Genomic DNA, 15,233 nt, shown 5'->3' with positions numbered 1-15,233 from the left:
TGGAAAAACTTGGAAATCACCTAGTCCTATCCACACGGTTTTGAGTTGAGGGAATTTATTAAATGGAGTGAATTTTGCCAGCAGGACCAGGATTAGAGACAGCGTCTTTAGCCTGGACATTTTCAGTTATCCTAAACCACTTGCGTAAGTGAGAGACACTGAGGTAAATGCAAATCTCGGGAGACAGAGCTCAGTTTGGGAACCGGGTGCTGCTCAGGTCCACCTCCCCCGCCACCCCGGGGACCCACCATAAAAACAAATATCCCACCAACTGACAGACTCTTCCATGGTTTAATAATCATGACATTTGCTTTTATGGTACAAATTTATTTATATATGTATATACATACATACATACATATATATATATATATATATATATGTATATATATATATATTTCCCCCCCCCCCCCCCCTGAGCACATCACCTAGTCCTGGACATTGTAGAGAAGAACTGTTAATAAATGAAAGCTAACGATGGGTATTTTTCTTTTTAGTTTGGGTTTCCAGGTCATGCCCATTGAAATATGTAAGAAACCAACTATCGCATGAAATGTGGTGGTTTTAAAAGCTTACAACTGCCTTTACACAAACTGCTGTCCTCATTTAGCAGGCCAGGGGAGATGGAGAAGGTAGGATCTTCTCTACCTAATGACTGTTCTTCAGAATAATTTCATAAAAATAGACCTAGTGCAGCCCAATTATTTCTACTCTTGTCTGAAAAGCAAGTGAAGGGTCTGAAACTTGCCTTCAGGAACCAGTCCCGGGGGTGGAATTAGCATTGCTGTGATTCTCTCTATATTTCTGATTATGAAGCCTATTTATGAAAATACCCAGAGAAGGTTTTGGAGGAAAAGCCATGAGCTAGGAGATGATGGTGAGTGAGTAAGGAAAACTTGCTCTGTGTAAACAGTTGAGCTGCTATTGGACCCACGATACAAGCACATCAAAATCATTATAAGTGGATACTCCAAAATTTCAGAGTTCTGTTAAAACCTGTTGATCTCTGGTTCAAGCAAGATCAAGATCTAGCTTATTCTTCATTTGAACGAGAAGTTGGGGTGCATCTTTATCTCAGTGGTATAGAGGGGCAATGAAGTTGTCCTCCTATATACATAATAGTACCTGTTGCTGTAAACTGGTCAAAAATTGTATCCCACACCCCTACTCTTTCCAATTATAAAGGTCAAGACTCTACCCTCTGCTTAAGTCAACAGTGGGGCACATGAAATGGTAGCATAAGAAATCTTAGATTTCGAATCTTGATCTGGGAGTTTAAGTTCTGAACTCACCACTTCTTAGATAAAGGACCTTGGGCAGGTTATCCCTTTTCTGATAAGGTTTCCCCATTTGGAAAAAAAGGATCTGCTTTCCCAGGTCAAAGAATATGTGTGATGATTATATGAGAGAAAGTGGGCATAAAAGTGCTAGTGTAGAGGTTGGTGCCTATTAAGCCCGGTAAATGCTGGTATCCTGGATTCTGGTACATGGTATGAATTTTAAAATATTTGCCTCATTTCCCTTCCTTTCCTCCTTGCATCCAATATTCTACCTCTTAGGATGACATTGCTAATGTGTGTAATAATCATTTTAAGCCAATTAAATGTTTTTATCTGCAACACATCTTTTATATTTTATGACTTATTTCACCAAATAAGCACACATATTTTCCGTGACTAAGGAAGATTCCTTTAGTACAGGAAGGAAAATTCCTGAGTGGAACAGGGAGTCCAGGAGGCTCTTGAATGTGTTGAGATTAGAATAACACAAGCGATTGGAATCTTCAAGATATGGAAAAGTCAAGAGTTCGTTTCATTAAAGTTATTTGGAAAGGCAGTCTGAGAATAACAAAAATGAGGATCCTTGGCCCAGTAACAAGCTAAGTATTTCTAGAAACTGCATACATTCTTTCATATAGTGACATGTATTCTCTTCATGAGCATAGCACAATTGACTTTCCAACGCCATGGTGATGAGCCCTACTCTTGCCAGGGTTTGTGTGGCACATTGCTAAAAGATATCAGAATTCTTCTCTGAGAGGGTCACTGACCTGTGGGGGACATAGACTGTTTAAAAGAAAAACTGGTGATCATCAAATCTGAGGGTTTTTAGCAATAAAAATATTACATGAAAATGAACCTCAGAATGAAGGAGTATTCAGCATGTTTCCGTTACACCCTTTCCAACCATCTCTTCAGCATTTCCTTATACCCAGGCATCCTGCTAGTACCTCTTGTATGTTGGTGCATATAATTCTTACAACAAGAAGATTTGGAGTGCATTATTACCTCGATTTCAAACACAAGGGAACAGAAGTTAAGAGATATTCAGAATGCAGCTTATTAATGGTGGAGCTCAGATATGAATGTACATCTGACCCCAAGGGTCAAATTCTTAATCATTATACTGCATGACTTTGCAAATGACTTTGAGGTACATGCTTTGGGCGGATGGACCTCTTTCCCTTCAACCAGTGATCAAATGCTGGTTTTACAGTCAGCAAGTCCTGGGGCAGCTACAACAATCTTCGAAGTATAAGTTTGAGCCAACATTTCCCTTTTCTGTTATGTTTTCAGATTGCAAATCCTGCAGAAGGAATATCAGAATAAATTTGCATAAGGGTGCTATGGGTTTCCCTCAAACCAGAATGGAACCAGACTCAGAGAACTCTGTTGTTCCAAGTCATTCACTGACCAACTTTCACTCCGTGTGTTCGGTGCCTGCTCTATGCTGGGCTTCCAGGCACTAGCAACACGTTAAGTGTGCAAGGTAAATAAGGCTCCAGCTCTCCTTATATTCTGGGTTAGTTCTAGACCCTGAAAGCTCTAGAATTATCCCAGCTCTCCAAAGAGAAATGGCTTTCATTAGTTCGAAACACTGCAGTAGAGGTGATCCAATGACTTGATTGCTTTTGTAGACTACAGTGAAATTTCCTCTTTGTTCCTTGGGTCTACAGGAATACTGAAAGTTGAAACTGGAATGTTTCTATCAACAAAACCATACTGATTGGATATTGTGGAATAAAATGTGCTCAGGCATCCCTCATCCTTTGGGTATGCTGCTCTGTTTGTATTATTTATGACCTTGGTTGGTGCTTTTGGTATTCACTGGATTCTTAAGTCATTATAACTATAAGCACAAATGGGGACCTTAACTATTGTTTGCTCCCTCCCTGAAAAGTCAGACAAATGTGTCCAAAGGTTCTCTGCTAGACAAACATTATGATAATTATTATAGGGAGTCTTTTTTTCCAGTATCAAAAAACAACATCCCCCCCCCCAAAAAAAACAAATGGAAAGCACAAACACAGGGTTTTCTGAAATCCACTTTCTCCATGAACCCTCAGGTAACTTGCTGACCATTTCTTTCTTTATCTCCAAGGCCAGGAGGAGGAGGACAGTCAACATTAAACTTCTCTTCCAAGAAACAGTTGGAATAGAGTAATTCAGCTCAGGGATTCTGAAGCTGGAAGGCTTGGATCCAAATATTTGCCTCTGCCTCTAACTAGCTGTGTGACTTTGGTTAGTCACTTAACTTCTCTGTGCTTCAGGGTTCTCATGTATAAAACGTGGATGATAAGAATAGTACCCATTTCATCATTTCCCTGTGAAGGTAAATGAGTAAAAACATGGAAAGCATTTAGCATGTTGCCTGGCCAGAGATGAGTGTTCAACCAATGTTAGCTGCCATTGACTATGGGGATTCTTGGGCTGAGATGCCTTTGATCAGCCTGACTTTTCTCTGTGTCCTCTCAGACTTGTACCTGTGGGTCCCTACAGTAAGACATGCACTTAAGATTAGTCTGAGAATTCTCTGACCTGCTCTGTTTCTTAAACCTACAGGGAATTTTCTGCGAGAATCTCCCATCCCTAGGTTCGAGGGCGGATGGGGATGCAGGAAGGGACAGAAATGATATACGCTGTTTCTTGTTTCCAGCGCTAAACGGGCAGTTGTTTCTCCAGATCCTTAAATAAATGAGCTTTATTATTTGGGGAGCAAAGTCTGGAACTAAAACATAACCTAAGGAGCTATAAAATTTCCGTGTTGTACATAGCGGAACCAGAGGCCATTTTTTACCTTGAATTTGCCTCGGATTTAAAATGTGGCAAATCTTATTTTGAAGACTGAGGTCTCTGTAGGTAGGGTTTAGATAAAAAGGCTCATTTAAAATGCACAAGATATTTGCACAAGGTACTAAGGCAGCAGTATGTAACTGTATTTAAAAAATGCTTTGGGGCGCCTGGGTGGCTCAGTGGGTTAAGCTGCTGCCTTCGGCTCAGGTCATGATCTCAGAGTCCTGGGATCGAGTCCCGCATCGGGCTCTCTGCTCAGCAGAGAGCCTGCTTCCCTCTCTCTCTCTCTCTGGCTGCCTCTCCGTCTACTTGTGATTTCTTTCTGTCAAATTAATAAATAAAATCTTTAAAAAAAAAAAAAAAAAAAAAAAAAATGCTGCTCAGGCGCCTGGGTGGCTCAGTTGATTAAGCGATGGCCTTCAGCTCAGTTCAGGATCCTGGAGGCCCGGGATCGAGTCCCACATTGGGCTCCCTGCTCAGTGAGGAGTCTGCTTCTTGCTCTGACCTCTCCCCTCACATGCTCTCTCTCTCAAATAAATAAAATAAAATAAAATCTTTAAAACAAAACAAAGCAAAAAAGCAAAAAAACCTACTGCTCTTTTTAAATGCTCAGTAAGGCCCTAGTAAGGAATCGTCCTTGCTAAGCACAAGTTAGCCGGAGACACTCCAGTGTCATAGCAAGGAGCTCTGCGGGCAAGGCGAGGATGGCTGTTTGAAGGAACCAGAGACATGGTTCCCTAATAAGTTTTGCAGCAGCAAGTTGCTAGTGGCTAGAATGACCATTCTGGGGACTCGGGGGGATTTCAGGAGTCTCCGTCGTTCTGATTCTGATGCAGAAAGAGAAAGAATATGATATCACCATAGATAACACGATCCCCATGGACAGATAGTGGTTTGCTTTACCCACGGCAAGAATATTTAGTGAGAACTGGCCTCCCTTGAACTCTGTCAGCAGGAGGAGGCACCATGTGTTATAACACGCAAGCTGCTAATAGCGAGGAGGGGAGTCCGGGCTAAGACAACCAGGTTTTGTTTGTTTGTTTGTTTGTTTTTCTTAGTTTGAGGAAATGAAAAATTTTCTAAGATAAGTTTTTGTTTGTTTGTTTTGTTTTGTTTTCTTTTAAGATTTTATTTATTTATTTGATAGACAGAGATCACAAGTAGGCAGAGAGGCAGACAGAGAGAGAGGAGGAAGCAGGCTCCCCGCTGAGCAGAGAGCCCGATGGGGGGCTGGATCCCAGGACTCTGGGATTATGACTTAAGCCAAAGGCAGAGGCTTTAACCCACTGAGCCACACAGGTGCCCCTAAGCTAAGTTTTAATTAAGTGGTGACAGAAACAAAATTTAGTGACAAGAGTACCATTCTCTCCCAAATGTTTTTATTTCAATATCATTTCAGATTACTTCCCATGCGACCAAAGGTTACTTTTCCTTCAGTGCCTTAGTTTCCTAATAGGTAAAATGAAATTACAATGGCATGTCTTGCACGGGGTTTTTATCAGGATTATATGAACTGATAAATGCAAAATGCTTAGAAGAGTACCTGCTTGCTCCCAGTAAGTGGTCTAGTAGAGCTGATCTTTGAAAATTGTGGGGGTTAGAAGCACTGATCCCTGAGCTTCCAAAAATCCACTGTAACCTTGACTCCCCCCAAAACTTAACTACTGATATCCTACTGTGGACAGGAAGCCTTACCTATAACATCATTCATCGAGGAGCACAGTTTTGTCTGTTACATTTATTAAATGCTGTATTCTTAAATAAAATAAGATAGAGAAAAGAAATTGTTAAGGGAATCACAAGGAAGAAAAATACATTTTTATCGAAAAAAATCTGCGTCTAAGTGGACTGCCTAGTACAAACCCATGCTGTTCCAAGGTCAACGGTATCTGCTTTTATTTCCATTATATATTTATGCTTCATGAGTACTGTGTTATTATTCTAATAGTTTCTCTGGAGGGAAAAACCATCAAGAAGCATGGACAAATGCTTCATCTCATTTTCCTCAGCAACTTATGCTAAATGAGAACTTCTTGGTCTGGTCAACACACCCAGAGCCAACTTGGGTCTTTGAGGAAGGGAATAGTCTGTGTAGAGCTGATCTTTTATTTTTAAACCTATTAAGTGATAGCAAACATCTTTCATACACAAAGAAAAACCCTAGCTGAATGACTTGTTTCATTTATCAGTATCACTAATCCCCACAAGGGACATGAGAAAACCATTTTAGGCTATTATAGATACTACCTGGAATTTTAGATGAGAGTCTGAACTTTAGAAATTCAGCAGCACAATAAGGATACATGAAAAGCATGCCTCTCCTGGATCTATAATAATTCTCTACTTATTGTTATTGGAGAGACGTATGGGTTGCACTGTTCCTGTACCATTCGTCTTAAAAGAATGGTTGGCAGACTTAAAGTGCTAAAAGAGCCAAAAAAAAAAAAAATAGCCAAGATGTATTCTGATTAAGCAAACTGCTGAGCCATATTTTGTTTCATGGAAACAGAAAGAGGTAGGCTCTTTTCTCCTTATCTCAATGTGATCCAAAATCCTTGTTTTCACCTTCTTCTCCCAGCTGCTTTGAGGTTTGGGCTCCTACCAAGAGCAGCAAAGCATAGGGAGAGGGAGTCCTCTTTTTCTCAGGAGAATGATGAGAGGGAAATAAGACAGTGATTCAGCAGGCCAGCAGGCATCCAGCGCATGGGGAACACTGAGTCCTGCTCACTCCCTCATCCACCTGCTGTTCTGGCTGTCCCTGGATTAGTTTCTATTGCTCTGTGCTCTGCGACAGACTTGACAGTGGGATTCTGGGTTCCCTGCCCCAATCTCCCCCAAATCCTTGGCACTGACTGTATTCTGTAGCCTGCTGAGGAATATCAGACACTGCATGAGGAACACGGGGGACCAGAAGCATGGAACTCCCTGTACCTGGGGCCCTCTGCTAGTGCAGTACAAAAGTTGACAAATAGGACCTGAAGTGTTACCTAATAGCAATGCATTAACATAACAGCATCAAAATATAGGTTCCTGCTACCAATATAGAATTAAACTGATTTAAACTGGTCAGGATTAATCAGAAGAGGGGGAAGTAGAGGGAACTACCCAATAAAGAAGAGTGATCTAGTTGTTTGTATGTATGTATATATATATGCATACATACATACATACATATATATATAGTTATATATAGTTACATATATATATATAGTTATATATAGTTACTCAGCATATTTGCAATGATACAGTATGGAAAATTTGCCACTCAGACTTGGGCATACCTCCTCTCGACATTTCTCATCTAAACACAGAAAATGATTTGGATGACTATTTTTGCAGTTTTCCTAATGATGACATAGAACATTCTAGATGCATAAGAGAGAAGTTAATTTTCGATGTAGAGTAGATGCTTCAGGGCATTAGAGCTTGATTCTCTCAGGTTAAGAGAGGGTCCCCATCATTTTTGTACTTCAAAGATGTATCTTTTTTTTTTTTAATGTTTCAAGTTTTTATTTAAATTCTTGTTAGTTCACATATAGTGTAATGTTAGTTCCAAGAGTAGAATACAGTGATTCCTCACTTACGTTTAACACCCAGTGCTCATCACGAGTGCCCTCCTCAATCCCCATCACCCATCTGGCCCATCCCTCCACTCACTTCCCCTCTAGCAATCCTCTGTTCTCTATAGTTAAGAGTCTCTCTTACGGTTTCCCTCTCTTTTTCCCCCCTTTCCCCCACATCCACCTGTTTTGTTTCTTAAATTCCACATACGAATGAAGTCATATGGTATTTTTCTTTGACTGACTTATTTTGTTTAGCATAACACCCTCTAGCTCCTCTTGCCATTTATGTCATTGCAAATGACAAGATTTCATTCTTCTTCTTTTTTTTAATCATGGAGTAGTGTTCCATTGTGTATATATACCACATCTTCTTTATCTATTCATCAGTCAGTGGACATTTGGGCTCTTTCCATAGTTTGGCTATTGTTGATAATGCTGCTATAAACATCAGGGTGCAGGTGGCCCTTTGATTCAGTATTTCTGCATCCTTTGAGGAAATACTTAGTAGTGCAATTGCTGGATTGTAGGGTAGTTGTAGGTTTAACTTTTTGAGGAACTGTTTTCCAGAACGGCTGCAGCAGTTTGCAGCCTCTTCTCCCTTTGCTCCCCTTTCTCTGCATCCTTGCCAACACCCTTTGTTTCCTGTGTTGTTAATTGTAGCCCTTCTGATAGGTGTGAGGTGGTATCTTATTGTGGTTTTGATTTGTACAAATCAAAATCAAAAATTTTGATTTGTATATATTGTATGTCCCTGACATACACATATATTGTTGATGTTGATGTTGAGTGATATTATGATATCAGTGATATTGATGTTGAGTGACATTGAGAGTCTTTTCGTGTGTCTGCTGGCCATCTGGATGTCTTCTTTGGAAAGATGTCTATTCATATCTTCTGCCCATTTCTTAACTGGATTATTTGTTTTAGGGTGTTGAATTTGATAAGTTTTTTATAGATTTTGGATACTAACCCTTTATCAGATATGTCATTTGCAAATATCTTCTCCCATTCCAAAGGTTACTTTTTAGTTTTGCTGATTGTTTCCTTTACTATGCAGAAGATTTTTATCTTGATAAAATCCCAATAGTTCATTTTTGCTTTTGTTTTCCTTGTCTCAGGAGATATATCTAGTGAGAAGCTGCTATGGCCAAGGTCAAAGAGGTTGCTGCGTGGGTTGGCCTCTCAGATTTTGATGGTTTCCTGTCTCATATTTTGGTCTTTCATCCATTTTGAGTGTATTTTTGTGTATGGTATAAGAAAGTGGTCCAGTTTCATTCTTCAGCTTGTTGCTGTCCAATTTTCCCAACACCATTTTTTGAAGAGACTCTCTTTTTTCCCATAGGGTATTGTTTCCTGCTTTGTTGAAGATTAGTTGACCATATAGTTGCGGGTCCATTTCTGGTTTTTCTATTCTTAAAGATGTATCTTTTCACAGATAGTAACACGGACAGCCCATGGGTGGGAATGCCTGTTTGGTCGGGGAGTAAGATATATATTTTCCTCATTCCCTGGCCCAGGGCAGGTTGCAGAGTTCATATAATTGTGAATTGTCATTTGTTAATTCACTCAACAAATAACCATTCATCTCTTTTCCTTTCCTAGGCATGGTGCCAAGAACAAGGGATATAATGATGAGCAAGAAACAGATACAAGCAAATAAGTGATGATCCTTGCTACATTGAGGAAAAACTCAAAGGAGCCAGGAAAGAAAGAAAAATAATGGATTTGGGAGCATGGGTGAAAGGTGTGTTGGGAGGTAGGCATACTTCCAAGAGGGATGGTTACTAAGTATACACAAACGTTGACCCAGCTTGGCTGATGCACCTATCTGGCAGGTGGTGGTATAGCCATTCAGGCAATGTTTATGCATTTATGCACAGAAAAAGAACGTTATCTCTCTGCCTCACCGGTGTTTTATAAACACAAGCAATTCCTTCCGAGGGCCGCTGCCCAGATGCTGGAAATAGCCTGGGACATAGCAGGCATGCACTCATGTTGGTTAACAACACTAATGAACAAATGAGAGGCACTTTTAGTACAATAGGATGTTGAGTTTATGATGTCATAAACTAAATCAGTTCCACATTTTGTCTATTTATCGTTGAATTTGGGTGGTAACAAAACATCTTCATTTTGTTCTTGATCTTATTTACTGAAATGAAAGCAATCAGAGAGACTGTAAACTCCTACAAAAGGTTGTACTTCTCTTTCCTATAAAAGGAAAAAGACCTGCAGATTCTGACGTAGTATGTTTTGCATGTGTGTTGACTTTAGTTGTGTTGCTTCAGTTCCGGAAGTCATGAACTTCTGAAGTGATAACAGTATCAGATACCTATCCTTGGAATGCTTTCCAATTCCAATTTATTTTTACATTTATTCCTATAATTTATTCCTATATTTAAGGACCTTGCAATATCTTAGAGCTTTTCTTTTATCTTAAACAACTCTAAGGCTTGTGACACAATTTCCCCCTCTACTTCTGAAGGCTCTGTGCTCTGTATAAAGCCATCATTTTGACATTTCTTGAAATTACTTTAGAACAAGAAAGATCACATATTTATTAATATGGTAGAATGAGAGGTAAAGAATTAATTTCTAGAAGATCAACAATTTGAGATATCACTAAGACTGATACATGATGGTTAATTTTAGTTGTCAGCTTGACTAGACTATTACGCCCAGTTGTTTGGTCAAACACTAGCCTAGATGTTGTTGTGAAGGTATTTTGTAGACATGATTAACATTTACAGTTACGATTGATTTTAGATGAAAGAGATTGCCTTTGACAATGTGAGTAGCACTTATACAATCAGTTGAACATCTTTGGGACAGAAACTGAGCTTTTAGGAAGAAGAAGAAATTTTCTCTCAAGACTATAACATAGAAATCCTATCTGAACTTCCAGCCTGCTGGTCTGCTCTGTAGATTTTGGACCCAAGACTATGTGTATATATACATATACATAGATATACGTATATATACGTATGTGTATGTGTGTGTTTATATATGTGTATATATCCTATTTTATATATTATATATTTATGTATTATAAATATATTTATATAAATATATATTTATATATTACATATATATATCTTACATCTATCTGTTATGGATATATATCTATATATTCATAACTAGAAGCTTTCTGCTTCTCTGGGGAATCCTGACACAGAGTGTTTCATTCTCTCCTCAAGTTGTGTCTCCAGTTGTACCAGGGAGAAATTGGTAACAGTTTCTAGACTTCTACTGCTTTATGGGAGATCAGAGGGTTGAAAGCAAGCTGAGACAGTATTCCACATTTCAAGCCGCCCCCTCCCAAAAGGAAAAGAGCTTGGAGCTGGGGAGAGGAATGCTGAGCACACCCATTCATATGATTCACTGGTTCTATATTTAGCAAAACAGAAAAATACGGGGAAGATTTTGAACCTTCATAAACTCTTCTGGCTTCCTTCTGATAACACTGTATTTTATTTTATGCCGAGGCACATCCCCATCTTTATAAAGATTGTATTATGCTATTAGCATTAGCTAGGGACCTATATGAGAGGAGTCAGGGTGGGCCTCATGTTCTCAGGGCAGGGCTATTTATTTATTTATTTAGTTATTTAACCACAACTTTACATAATATTAGGGTAGCTGGAAGCTGGATTATTATTTCCAGAAGAATAGGAAAGACAGTGTATCTCCACTGAGCTCCCACAAATGACATTCATATGAGAACAAGTTCACACATTTGATTCTCAGCTTTGCAAAAAAAATTTTTTATAAATGAGCCCATGACCTCAAATTATCCTAACAGATATGCCTGTAATGTGGCACAGGTAAGTGATATGGATGGCTCAGAATAGACTTATTCCCATTGTTGTGGAAAGCACTGATATGTTTTCCATAGATCTTGGGTTGGGAAGACCATCCTTCTGTACAAGAAAAGTAATGCTTCCCTTTAGTATTACCACTCTTAGACCAGCCTTGATCATGGATCTTGGGTGATTGAAAAAAAGAAAGATGTACATAGAAGTTAGTTTCTGGTACCCAAATATTCTATTGTAGTTCAATAAAGAGTGTTTATCTTATAGAGGGCATGTAATCATTTTAAACATATAAATTAGTAAAATTTTGCCTGCTAAAAGTATTAAGCTATTAGCCAATGGTACGTTCTTGCCGCTTCCATGGAGCTAATGGTGGGAATGTGTGATAATTGCTTAGGTTTGGGCTCTGAAGGTTATCAACCCAAATAATTGCCCACTCCCTCTCCCAGTTTACTTCATAATCAGGAGGCATCCCTATCCCATCGCTTCAATTGTAAAAGCATGCTGTACCACTAAATGAAAACTTCTGTGAGTCAGATGGACCATAACACAAAATACAAACACAGATGCAAAAGCGCCACAGACACCACACTTTCTGAAGTAAAATGTGGTAGTTTTGGCCTAGTTGATTGTGGCCATACCTTCTTTCACACTCTGGGCCTCCCATCCTGCAGAATTCTTGTCCCATGTTTTGTCAACCTGAATGGGCAGGGTTAGTTCTCTACTCTTTCCCTTTCTTCTTGGGATCTCTTTTCCATTCCTCTTTGTCCAAGACCAACTTTATTCCACATTTCCAAAAAGATGTGTCTTACCAACTTCTCATGTGTTTACTTTTTCTTGATTTATACAAGCTCTAAAGAGACAACCACAGACTTTCCATAGGGGACACAACCACTACTAATTAAACCTATACCTAGTTGCTACTCTCTTACTTGATGCCTGACAACAGCATGACAAATGTTGGAATTTTACCATTCTAGAGTATGAAAGATTGCTTGAGTTGTCTCTCCCAACTTTGCGGGGGGGGGGGGTGGTAAAATGATTTGTAGATAAGAATGAATAATAGAACTGAAATGGATCTCAAGGTTTCTAATTGCCCTAATTGCTTTCAGTAGCTTCTAGACTAGCTCTGGCAAAACAAGTTTTATTTTGCCACAATCAGTCTAAATGATTATGGGTAACTGCCAGGAAACCCAGGTTTATATGAACTCTGTGTTCAAATCTAGGCTCGGCAATTGCCATAATTAATTAGTGATGTCTGCTATGGGTGAGGGCTCAGAGGGTGTGGACAGTAATGACACATCGTTTCCATGTTTTGTATAAAACCAACAAAGATGGAGAATTACTTTTTCAGTTCAAAATTACTTCAAACACTGAGAAAGTATTCCAGGTGAGAAAGGCAGGGGAAAGGAAAATTCATCTTGGTATAAATGAGGATGTTGACAAACAGCCATATTTTTTGAGTATGATAACCTTTCTGAAAAGTGCTAAAATATAATAGTGCTCTTGAGATGATGATGTGGACTGAAATAGAAACTTTAAAGGCTAACAGAGTGTCGTTGCCTGTTTTTCTAGCTCAGAAGAGCAAAATGCTGAGTGAAAGTGTATAGTAGAAGAAAATTGGCCTTCTTCACAACTGAGTGAAGATGCTCTTTCTATGTTCAGAAAACATTCTTGAAATGGACTTTTCAGTGATCTAAATTTAAACATGTAAATTAAAAAAAAAAAAACCATTTTGCCGAGAACCTTATGAAACAACCATTTAGTGGGATTTGCCATTTAATAGAAAATCCATTTCCTTGTGAAAACCTAACTTGTTTTTCTTGGTTCAAATATCTTCAGAAAAACTTTTTTGTTTGGTTGGGTTGGAAAATGTCAATACCCTATGCTTTGCTTAGAAATAAAACAGAAGCCCCAGTAAATTTCTTTCAGAGAAGTTAGCCTGGAAATATTATTATATTATAACGAAGTCCCAACAGAATGTCTGAAGGACTAATGAAGTCTTTGGGCTTAGAACCCCATCCCTAAAATGTGAGTAGAGACAGCAATAATAATCATGACCAATTATTGAACAAGAAGCTATCATTTATTATTATATGCCTGCTTGCTTTCTGACTTCCTTCTTTCCTCTCCCCATTCCTTCTCCTCTTACTTCCACAAATCCTGAGTTCCTATTATGCTCCAGGAACTATACAAAGCTCAAGAAATGATATTAGGGACCCAGATAGACAAAGGTACTGATTGCACAGAATTTACACTCTAGTGGGGAAAAAGTAGGTATTCATCAAGTAATGACAGTAATGTGTTGTGTCAGGATGGACTGAGAGGTCTCTTTCCCCTTTGGCGGACAAAGGGGAAATTTGAGGACTAGAAAAAGAGTGATTTCAGTGTGCAACGAATTGCTGCTTTTTGATATGAGGAAAGGCAAGTGGATCTTTACTGTGAAATGTCCTGGATATTATTTTGTGAGGAATCGGGCCAGATTCATATTAATAGGAGAAATTGGACTTTTAAAAAATATGTGATAAGCTATAGGTGTCTCTAGAAAGACATTCCACCTTATAGCTGTAAGTTTTATTTTGCTGTAATGCACTAACTGCCAAGAAATGGCTCTAGACTCAGTTTCCCACTCAGTTTCTCTGTAATCTACATATAGGTCTCTCTTGATTTCGGGAGGGTGGTTAAAGATGATGAATGATATTGTGCTATTGAAGGTAAATATTTTTACTAGGCAAACTAGTTTGTCATGAACCTAGTATAGCTTAAAGAGTTTTTATCAAAAGAGCATAATTTTGTGTTTTCCAGAGTTATATATTAATTTAAAAAACACAAAGGACTATTGCAAAATTAAAGATGAACAATCAAAGCCCATAGTTTCTTTAAAAAGAAAAAGATAATGGGCCACCTTGGTGGCTCAGTCAGTTGTGACTGACTATTGATTTCTGCTCAGGTTATGATCTCAGTGTCCTGAGATCGAATTCTAACTCAGGCTGCATACTGAGCAGTGGAGCTCAGAGAGAGATTCTCTCCTCCCCCCTCTGTCCCTCTCCCTCTGTCTCTCCTCCTCTGTGACCTCCCACCCCACTTACTCTCTCTTTCTCTTTCTCTCTCTTTTAAAAAATGTAAAGAAAAGAAAAAGGTAATTGTCCCTAATGAAATAATCAATACATTTTGGATTAGTCCAATTTAAGAATATCCAAATATTCGACCTCAGCCGCAGCAACATCTTCCTAGGAACATCGCCAAAGGCAAGGGAAGCAAGGGCAAAAATGAACTATTGGGATTTCATCAAGATCAAAAGCTTTTGCACAGCAAAGGAAGCAGTTAACAAAATCAAAAGACAACTGACAGAATGAGAGAAGATATTTGCAAACGACATATCAGATAAAGGACTAGTGTCCAGAATCTATAAAGAACTTAGCAAACTCAACACCCAAAGAACAAATAATCCAATCAAGAAATGGGCAGAGGACATGAACAGACATTTCTGCAAAGAAGACATCCAGATGGCCAACAGACACATGAAAAAGTGCTCCATATCACTCGGCATCAGGGAAATACAAATCAAAACCACAATGAGATATCACCTCACACCAGTCAGAATGGCTAAAATCAACAAGTCAGGAAATGACAGATGCTGGTGAGGATGCGGAGAAAGGGGAACCCTCCTACACTGTTGGTGGGAATGCAAGCTGGTGCAGCCACTCTGGAAAACAGCATGGAGGTTCCTCAAAATGTTGAAAATAGAACTGTCCTATGACCCAGCAATTGCACTACTGGGTATT

General features: G+C 39.0%; 1 long non-coding RNA gene across 1 annotated transcript in view; it reads left to right on the top strand.

The window, feature by feature from the left end:
* LOC116573045 overlaps positions 1–15,233 on the top strand; it is a 48,337-nt gene that overhangs the window by 22,050 nt on the left and 11,054 nt on the right. Inside the window, exons 5-6 of the long non-coding RNA XR_004278594.1 lie at positions 498–632; positions 9,239–9,392. This is a non-coding gene — a long non-coding RNA (uncharacterized LOC116573045). The remainder of the gene's footprint in view (positions 1–497; positions 633–9,238; positions 9,393–15,233) is intronic.

Source organism: Mustela erminea, chromosome 14 (assembly GCF_009829155.1).
Source record: "Mustela erminea isolate mMusErm1 chromosome 14, mMusErm1.Pri, whole genome shotgun sequence".
NCBI classification, from domain to species: Eukaryota; Metazoa; Chordata; class Mammalia; order Carnivora; family Mustelidae; genus Mustela; species Mustela erminea.
The sequence above is the reverse complement of the archived record's forward strand: the minus strand, read 5'-3'. Positions and strand labels throughout refer to the sequence as shown.